The sequence below is a fragment of the Tenrec ecaudatus genome, chromosome 15 (genome assembly GCF_050624435.1).
Source record: "Tenrec ecaudatus isolate mTenEca1 chromosome 15, mTenEca1.hap1, whole genome shotgun sequence".
NCBI lineage: Eukaryota > Metazoa > Chordata > Mammalia > Afrosoricida > Tenrecidae > Tenrec > Tenrec ecaudatus.
The window spans coordinates 105,524,015-105,534,314 of NC_134544.1; the positions used below are offsets into that span (position 1 = coordinate 105,524,015).

General features: G+C 43.4%; 1 pseudogene; it reads left to right on the forward strand.

Annotated features, from left to right (window-relative positions):
• The first annotated feature begins 419 nt into the window (after positions 1-419).
• On the forward strand, positions 420-9,791 carry LOC142427664 (serine/threonine-protein kinase RIO3 pseudogene; annotated as a pseudogene).
• Positions 9,792-10,300: the final 509 nt, after the last annotated feature.

A 10,300-nucleotide genomic window follows, 5' to 3' on the forward strand; every position in this document is an offset into this window, starting at 1 on the left:
TTTGACCTTTTCTGTCAGGATACCCTTAGCACCCCCCCCCTTTTTTTAGTAATAAAAACGGGAAAAGTTCAAAATTAAAAAATAATTTTTTTAAAAATTGGGAGGAAAAATAGAGAGAGAGAAAGAAGGAGAAGCTATAAAAGAGGAGATAAGAAGTGATAAGTGAAGTGGAAGGAGCAAAAAAAGATAGAAAACCTATAGAAAAGGGACAGAAGAGAAGTAATAGTAATAATGAAAAGGAGGAAGTAAAAGAGAGAAAACACAGAAAGTGAAAGAAAAAAAGAAGAAAACAAGCATGAAATTATATATATATATATATATATATATATATATATATTTAAATTCCCCCATTCTTTTCCCTCCAAGTTAGAAATGCCTTATAGAAGGCGGAGGTGGGCCAGTCCTCACTACCACAGGACATGTTGCTGATCTGGGCTCTGGAGCAGGGCTATGTGAGTGAAAAATGCTCCTCCGAACAACCAGCACTCCCAGGTCCCTGCAGTCCTGTAGAGTTAAGCCTGTGGGCAGAGGCTACCAAGGCGGGAGAAGCCCCAGAGGGGTAAGCTTCCTGCACTGGCAGGAAAAGACTGGGGCCACAAGGGGTGCTGAGGGAGGCAAAGGCCGCAGGGCTCGCCTCCTGTACCAGCTGGAAAGGGTTGGGGTAGGCTTAGAAACTGGTGCTAGGGTTCCCGCAGTGCACTGCACTGGTGAAAGCCAGCTGGAGCATACAAACAGTACTGGTGGGGACCGCAGAGCCACGACCTCGGCTCCTTGCAGGCAGGGAGCAGCGCAGGCTCCTTAGTGTCGTGTTCCGAGCTGGATCAGAGGGCGGTGAGTCTGCCCTCCACCCTGGGAGGAACGCGCCAGAACAGGCTCAGTACTCAGCCACAGGCTGCTGGAAACCGCGCAGCACACCGGGGAAGGCAAAGCTGCTCCAGCGGGGCCACAAAGCCCTTTTGCTCGCATTCCTAACTGGCAGGAGCACCCACTGTTATGCCCAGGGATGTCAACGCTGGAAGGAACGCCCCGAGTCAGGTGGCTTTAGCGCTCCCCGGGCTGCGGGCACTGGACTCTGCGGTGGTGCAAGTCAGCCTGCAGTAGCTCCTGCGTAAATGCAGCATCAGGGACAGAAGCGGTTTGGGCTCCGGGTGAAGGCCCTTGCTGGTGGGAAGTGAAGCGGGAGCTAGGCTGACGGAAGGTGGGGGGGGGGGGTTTGGGGGTCAGGCATACGAGGTGGCAGTGGAGAGGTCCCCTGCACCAATGGGGGTGGATGGTCCCCCGTGGGGGTTGCCCAGGCAGCCACTAGTAGCCTGTAGACCAATTACCCAGGCCTTGGTTGAATGGAGTGAGGGATGCGGCCCAAGGGCAGATCCGTGCCATCTGGGGAGAGGGGAACCACGGGAAAGGGAAGATTCTCTCCAGGTGGGGTCCCTCGAGTGGGCAGTTGCTGTAGGGGGTCCCACCACCACTGTGCCTGTTTCGGCAGAGCAGTCAAGCAACTCGGAGCACGGGGTCCCGGTCTGGGGATGGAGTGAGACTATAGCTAGACGGAGCTGCGGTGGCGGGAGCTTAATGACACGATATGTCCCACAAATCGGATCCTGGATTACCGAGGCCCTGGCTCAGGACAAATGTGTGGGGTGGGGTGCTGTCCCGGTGGATATTTCACTCATCAGACTCCTTCCACTCGGCTACCTGGACAGTAAACCCGCCTTGTTTGAAAGTACTCTCAGAGTATGCTGGTCTCCTGATCCGCCATCTTCCCAGAAGTCCTTGGTTAAATTTTCAATACATATATAGTTTTAATTATTCTATTGTGAGTCTTACAGATATCATAACATTCCATAGTTCTATCACATGAAACACTATTAAACAATTGCTACCACAATGTTTCCAAACATTTTCTTTATTTTAGAACTCCTTGATATCAGCTCCCCTTTATTCCCTCTCTTCAATCTCTTTATTGTGGAAAACAGAAACTTCATAAAAGTGTAAGCAGCCTCTTCTCTATACTTCTTACCAGCAGGGCTTAGAAGACAAGGGCTAATGCTAGAGGAAATTGTCCAGAGTCCAGAGGATATAGATAAAGGTGATAACACACAATCCTCCAGGTACAAAGAGTTTTCTCTACACTGCTTTCCGTTACATGAAAGTATAAAGCTGTCTCCTAAAGACATCCAACTTTTGCTACTCATCTAAAAGATGCCTAGCTTTAAGAGCAATAAGGTTCTCTTTGTTGCTATCAAGGAGTCAACTATTCCTTTGTCTCTTACATGCCTTCTGGATGGGTCCTAAGAGACAGTTGTGTAACTGAGGGGCAGAAATAAAAAGGGAGAGAAAAGTATTTCTGCGGTCACCTCATCCATGATGTCAGGTCTGAGCTGGATAGAGAGAATATATACACTCACCGATTTATATTAACTCCAGGCATGCAAACCCATCCCCACCCCACAACACACACACACACACACACACACACACACACACACACACACAGACACCTACCTACATAATGAGGTGGGAAGTTTCTTTACGCTGGAGGTCCCTTAGTTCATTGGTTGAGTAACTTAACACCAGTGCTGAGGGCAGTTAGAGGGGAGTAACTTGTCCCCTGACTGGGAATATAATATGAGTGTGTCTGCTTCTATACATAAAGCTGGTGGCTGTTAGAGATTAGCCATGTGCTCCTATGAGGTATCATTAAGGAATCACTACAATGGGAGGATATTGTGGGGATGATGGGGATGAATTTTCATTAGGACCATATGACTGGGACTCTTCTCTAACATACAAATATGAAGGCCTCCCTCCACCCAGAATCCTGGCCTTGCAGGCTTCTTTAATGCAGACAATAGAGAATTTATCTGCAAATGTTCTCTTCCTGGTCATCAACTTCACAGCCTGATACTTACCATGAAGTGTTTTAAAACATTCAGGCTGTCCCAGATTCACACTTTGCCCATTCTGTTGTGTATTTGGCTGCTAGAGACTTGCATGTCTCACTCCTATATAAACACTGCTAAATGACGTCGATCACTCATCAGCATTACAGATCAGACTGCTATACCCTATTTTTTGCTGTCTGCTTTATCTTCCTTTATGTCACATGCTACTTCTACGGACCCATTTAACTGTGAGGCTGGATCCCACAGTTTATGTCTGCTTTAAGAGTTGGTACAAAACTTTAATAACACTTGTAGTTATTGTTTTTACTTGCAGGCATGTGAAAATTAACCCACCCATGGCAACATTGTAACTCAGGAGAGATCTTGCAATGCACTTGTTTTTGATGATGAGCATGACACCAATCTTCATGAATTTGTCAGTCTCAGCCTTATAAACCACTTAAATCTAAAAATAACTAGTGCTTAAAGTACAATAACATATACAATATCAGTTTTTAAACATATCATTTTGACAACTTGCCATTTTTCTTGATAGTGCTTCATATAATCTGTCTTCCAATTATTAGTACATGTTTGTAGGCAGCTATTTTTTCTCATGCCATGTCACCCAGTGAAGGTCCTCAAAGCATTACTCCATCCACATCATTACTGTTGACTGTACTTTGAGAACTTAGTACTTCTAAAGTGTTATTTAAGTGCCATTAAACCTGAGGAGCTAATGTTCTAGAAGTTAATCACCAGTTCTTCCTCCTAGTCTGTATTTCTGGAATTTCCACTTAGACCTGTGCACCATGTGTGATCCTGATGATATTTTAAATACTGGTGGCAGTGTTTTCGATGTCACAGCAATCTGCACACCCCCACAGGAAAACACTGGAAGATGAGTTTTGTAAGCTAGACTGTAGGCTTTCCATAAGTCTCATATATACCTGTAAAATTGTGTTCTCCGAAGTTGAACATTCTGCATTTTTCACATTTCGTTTGTCTAGTACTTAGTTGTCTTTCAGGAAAGATTGATGGAATGAATACATCTGATCTCAAGCACCTGAAATTAGCAGGCCTTACCTCCCTTGTGGGTCTGTGTCTTGCTTGTATTTATATTCTTTTTATATTTTCACGGTCCTATTAAGCAACTACCAAATCTGTGTTCATTCATTATTTTCACACCCAAACTGATTTCTACAATAACTGTGTTTACCATTTGGATTGTTTATGCAATTCTAAAATAAAGAAGTCAGTAGTTTTCAATGAGATGAGAAACTTTTCTTGATATTGAACAGGAACAATTTTATACTGGAATGAAATTCCCTGATTGTGAAAAATCCAGTAGTATGAAGTCACAATGCATTCAGCATCAGGAATCTGACAAAACTGAGAAACCACGCATAGGTGATAAATGTGGGAGAATCTTCTTCAAGGAGTCTTTCCTCTGTGAGCACCACTTCAGTCAAATTCTTGATAAGACTTATGAATGCATTCAGGGTGGGCAAAGGTTCAACAAATCATTCAAACTCACTGTACATTATCAAACAGCACATAAAGGACAAAACCCATACACAGGGTTGGAATATGGCAAAGTTTACCACAGTAATACATATTGCGAGGAACATTAGAAAACTCATGTGGTAGGTACCCCCTGTGTATGCAGTGAATGTGGGGAAGGATTTAACAGGAACAGTGATCTCACTGCTCATCAGCAAACTCCTACTGGAGAGAAACCCTATGTATGTCATGATTGTGGCAAAGGTTTCATTCAGATAGCACATCTCAAAATTCATCTACGAAGTCATACTGTAGAAACTCCTTATGTATGCAGTGAGTGTGGCAAAGCTTTCAGTCAGAAGCAATGCCTAACATCACATCAGACATTTCACACAGGAAAGAAACTGCATATCTGTGGTGAGTGTGGAAACACCTTTATTAGGAAGACCAAACTTACTGTTCATCAGCGAACTCATACTGGAAAGAAACCCCATGTGTGTGGTGAATGTGAAAAAACCTTTATCTGGAAGAAGAACCTCACTGATCATCAGTGAACGCCTACTGGAGAAAAACCTAATATATGCGATGAGTGTGGTAAAGCTTTCAGTCAGAAATAATACCTTACAGCACATCAGACATTTCTTTTTTTAAAAAACAATTTATTAGGGGCTCATACAACTCTTCTCACAGTCCATACATATACATACACCAATTGTATAAAGCACATCTGTACATTCTTTGCCCCAATCATTTTCTTTTTTTTCTCTTTTCTTTTTTTACATTTTGTTAGGGACTCATACAACTCTTATCACAATCCATACATATACATACATCAATTGTATAAAGCATATCCATACATTCCCTGCCCCAATCATTCTCAAAACATTTGCTCTCCACTTAAGCCCTTTGTCAGGTCGTCTTTTTTTTCCCCTCACTCCCTGCTCTCCCCTTGCTCATGTGCCCTTGGTAATTTATACATCGTTATTTTGTCATATCTTGCCCTATCCAGAGTCTCCCTTGCCCCCATTCTCTGGCGTCCCTCTCCCAGGGAGGAGGTCACATGTGGATCCTTGTAATCAGTTCCCCCTTTCCAACCCACTCACCCTCCACTCTCTCAGCATCGCCCCTCACACCCTTGGTCCTGAAGGTATCATCCACCCTGGATTCCCTGTGCCTCCAGCCCTCATATGTACCAGTGTACAACCTCTGCCCTATCCAGCCCTGCAAGGTAGAATTCGGATCATGGTAGTTGCGGGGAGGAAGCATCCAGGATCTGGGGGAAAGCTGTGTGCTTCATCGGTACTACCTCGCACCCTAATTAACCCATCTCCTCTCCTAAGCCCCTCTATGAGGGGATCTCCATTGGCCGACACTTGGGCCTTGGGTCTCCACTCTGCAATTCCCCCTTCATTCAATATGGTATATATTTATATATATATATATATTTATATATATATATATATATATATATATATATATACACACACACACACACACATATATCTTTTTTTTGCATGATGCCTTATACCTGCTCCCTTTGGCACCTCGTGATCACACTGGCCGGTGTTCTCCTTCCATGTGGGTTTTTTTTGCTTCTGAGCTAGATGGCTGCTTGTTCACCTTCAAGCCTTTAAGACCCCACACACTATCTCTTTTGATAGCCGGGCACCATCAGCTTTCCTCACCACATTTGTTTATGCACCCATTTGTCTTCAGCGATCCTATCATGGAGGCATGCAGTCAATGATATGGTTTTTTTGTTCTTTGATGCCTGATAACTGATCCCTTCGGGACCACTTGATCACACAGGCTTGTGTGTTCTTCCATGTGGACTTTGTTGCTTCTGGCTAGATGTCCGCTTGTTTATCTTCAAGCCTTTAAGACCCCAGTCACTATCTCTTTTGATAGCCGGGCACCATAAGCTTTCTTCACCACATTTACTTGTTCACCCACTTTGGCTTCAGCAGTTGTGTCGGGAGAGTGAGCATCATAGAGTTCCAATTTAATAAAAGAAAGTATTCATGCATTGAGGGAGTGTTTGAGTAGAAGCCCAAGGTCCTTCCACCACATTAATACTTAACCTATAAATATAGACACATAGATCTATTTCCCCATCCTCCTGTATATATTTGCATGTACATGTCTTTGTCTAGACCCCCATAAATGCCCTTTGACTCCTAGCTCTTTCCTCCATCTCCCTTGACTTTCCTCCTGCCCTACTACCATGCTTCGTCGCCACCTGGGCTAGAGTATACCTCTTCTCTAAGCAACCTTACACTTGATCATTTCCCACCAGGCCTGCCACTCCCCCCTCTCTATGATTTTGGGTCCCATGTTGTTATCTTGTCCTTGTGTTTGTTAACACCACTTCCTTACCCCCCTACCCCGCCACTCCAAGTCCTCCCGGAACTGTCGGTCTCATTGTTTTTCCTCCAGATAGTTCATCCAGCCTGTCCTATTCAGACAGACCTGTGGAGACACTAACATGCATGAAAGCAAGACAGAGGAAAACAAAGCAACAGTATACAACCAGACAACAAGACAACAAAACAACAAAACAACAAAAACAAACCACTGACAAAGAACAAAACAAAACACTTCGCAAGAGAAAAGCTTGTAGTTAGTTCAGGGATCATTTGCTGTCCCTTTGGAGCATTTTCCAGTCCAGTCTGTTGGGGCACCATGCCCTGGCCCCAAAGTCCACTTTCAGCATTCCCTGGGACCTTGCCACTCCATTCCCTTGCTGTTCCGCTGCAGTCCCCTGTGATTTGCCTCGGTGTAGTGGGATCAGATCAGGTGAAATTCCCACACTGTGTCTCCGGTGCTGTCCCCTGTATCGCTCTTAGTCACTGATTGGCATCATTTCTCACAGTGGGGCCAGTCATGTTGTTCGGTCTGTGGACTGCCTGCTCTACTCAGGAACATCATCCTCACGGCCTGGTGGGCCAGGCTGTGCTCCACTCTCTCCTCCTGCCCCTTCATCTGCTCCCGTGTGCTCTGATCAGATATGTCCATCACCCGGAGCTGCAGAGTCAATGTCGTCCTTTGGAATAAATTCTTTTTGGGGGAGGGGCAGGAATCCACTTAATTTATGGTGCTGGGGCCAGCCTCCCAGACCTCTCCACTGGTTCCCTACTCCACGCCGGGATATTGCATTCACACCTTGCGGCACTGGGTTGAAGTCTGCTCCCACTTTTCCTGTGGAGATATAAACAATACCCTCCCCATGGGTGGATTAGTGCCCCATGCACCCACTACCCTTTTCTTCCTTATATTCATCCTTTGTTTTCCTTTACCCCTCTCCTCCACCATTGCATCAGACATTTCACACAGTAAAGAAACCCCATGTATGTGGTGAATGTGGAAAAACCTTTATCAGGAAGACAAACCTTACTGTTCATCAGTGAATTCATACTGGAGAGAAACCCTATGTATGTGATGAATGTGGAAAAGCCCTTGGCAGGAAGAATGTTTTTACTGATCATCAGTGAATTCATACTGGAGAGAAACTGTCTCTGATGAATGTGGAAAAACCTTTGTAAGGAAGAATGTTTTTACTGATCATCAGCAAACTCATACTGGAGAGAAACCCTATGTATGTGGTGAATGTGGAAAAACCTTTTCCTGGAACAGTAACATCACTGTTCATCAGCGAACTCATACTGGAAAGAAACCTCATGTATGTGGCGAATGTGGAAAAGCCTTCATCAGGAAGCATCATTTCGCTGTTCATCAGTGAATTCATGCTGTAGAAAAACACCTTATGTATGCTGTGAGTGTGGTAAAGCTTTTAGCCGAAAGCACTCCCTTACATCACATTATATAATTCACACAGGAAAGAAACTGTTTGCATGTAGTAAATGTGGAATATCTTATATTTCGAATTCAAGTGTCATTCAACACGAGAAAATTGTTAGCAAGAAAACCTTTCAATGAGGTTAATGTAACAAAGCTTTCAAAATAAAGGTACTAGGGTGTGGTCTGGGCTGATTGCAGGGCCAGATAATGGTAACTTACCATGTGGCTTTCCATACTCAGAACTGCTGTCACTTTTCTGACATGGTCCACAGGGGTGGACAGAGGGACTTCCAGTCTTCCATATGGTGCATAGTTCCCTTCTTGCTCTTCAAGCTTTCAATTCCCCAAAGAACTGGACCTTGTGTTTCTGGAACATAGCTATGCCAAGCAATAGGGAGCCCACCCAGATGCTAGTAGTCCCTACCCCACCTCCATTCTCTTTGTTACCCGCCCCCCCCACATTCACCCCACTGAAGACAGCACAAAAGTACCATAAAATACGAGTGAAGATATTAGAAGACATATGGAAACAATTAGTCCAGAGGAAGAATGGACCACAGTCATCCTCAGCTTCCATGTATCTGAGACCAGAAGAATTATATCGTGCCCAGCTACCACTGCTAATTTACTCTGAAAGGTATCACAAAAGAAAGTCCAGAGTGAAGTGGGAGAACAAAGTGGAACAAAATCCAAAATCATAAAATAGACCAGGCTTCACATGAGAAAAAAGAGCATTCGCTGAAAAAGCAGTTGATTCTAAGACGTGTTTACTTGTGTATAAAATGATCCACTCTGGAGTATTGGAGACAATCACTGGCTGTATTAGTACAAGAAAATAATCTCTTGTCTTTCATGCATATGCAGGGAGCATGGAGAATGAAAAGGATAGTAAAGTTGTACCAACCCAATGTGCTATGAAGGTATTTAAAACAACCCTTATTGAGTTCCAGAATCATGAACATATATTAAAGATGATTAAAGGTATAAAGACTGCTTCAGTAAACAAAATCCACCTAAGATCATCCACATGAGCGCAGAAAAAAAAATGCACTGTTTCTCAAGAATGCAGAGCGTTGGAATTCCTTGTCCAACAGTTGTCATGCTCAAGAAACACATTTCAGTTATGTCTTTTATGGCCACAATGTTCCCACTCCTAAATTAAAAGAAGTAAAGCTCAGTAGTGAATTGAAAGATGCCCAGTATCAAAGTCTTGATATGATGCAGCGGTTACATAATGAATGTCCACTGATCCATCCTGACATCAGTGAGTATAACAAGCTGTGGCATGCTGGAAAGATCTGGTTGAGTGATGTCAGCCAGTCTGTAGAACCAACGTCATGGCCTGGAATTCCTCTTCCGGAACTGTAAGAATGTCTCCCAGACTTTCCAGAAAGGAGGAGTTATGGAGCTCTCAATGAATGAGAACTCCTTAATGCTGTTGCAGGCTTAAACATCTCAGCAGATAATGAAGCTGATTTCTCAGCTGACATAGAAGCTTTGGAGAAAATGAATGAAGATCATGTTCAGAAGAATGGAAGGAAAGCTGCTTCATTTGTGAAGGATGACAGAGGTCTACCAGAACTACATCATGAATCACACCCATGACCGCTGACTTTCAATATTAACAGTGACCGTGACCATAATTCTAGTGGAAAAATTATTCTCTATAGTACTATGAAAAATGCAAATTTTGTTTCACAAAAGCTGATGGAAACAGGCATAACCTTTCATTGGGGCATCATGAAATGGAATTGAATGGAACGTCTTCCACATTATGACACCCAAGAAGAGACATAAGTTTGTGGAGAAGATAAATGCATAAGAACTAAAGTATCATGGCCCAAAAGCGTCTTTAAATTTTCAAAATTTTTGCATGTAGTTAATATGGTTAAAACTGTAATTCATAGCCATCATGTAAAAGGATTATTTGAAAGCATGGGCTGTAAGATTTAAACCATGTTTGGCACATTCCATGTTCAGTTTACATTTTATTCAAACTAGTTATTAATTTTCAAGGGAAATATGGCAAATGAGAAATAGTAGACAATTCAATGGGGAAAAGTACCTTTAAAGCAGCTCAGGTACCAAACTAACCAGCTGATTTAAGTGATCTG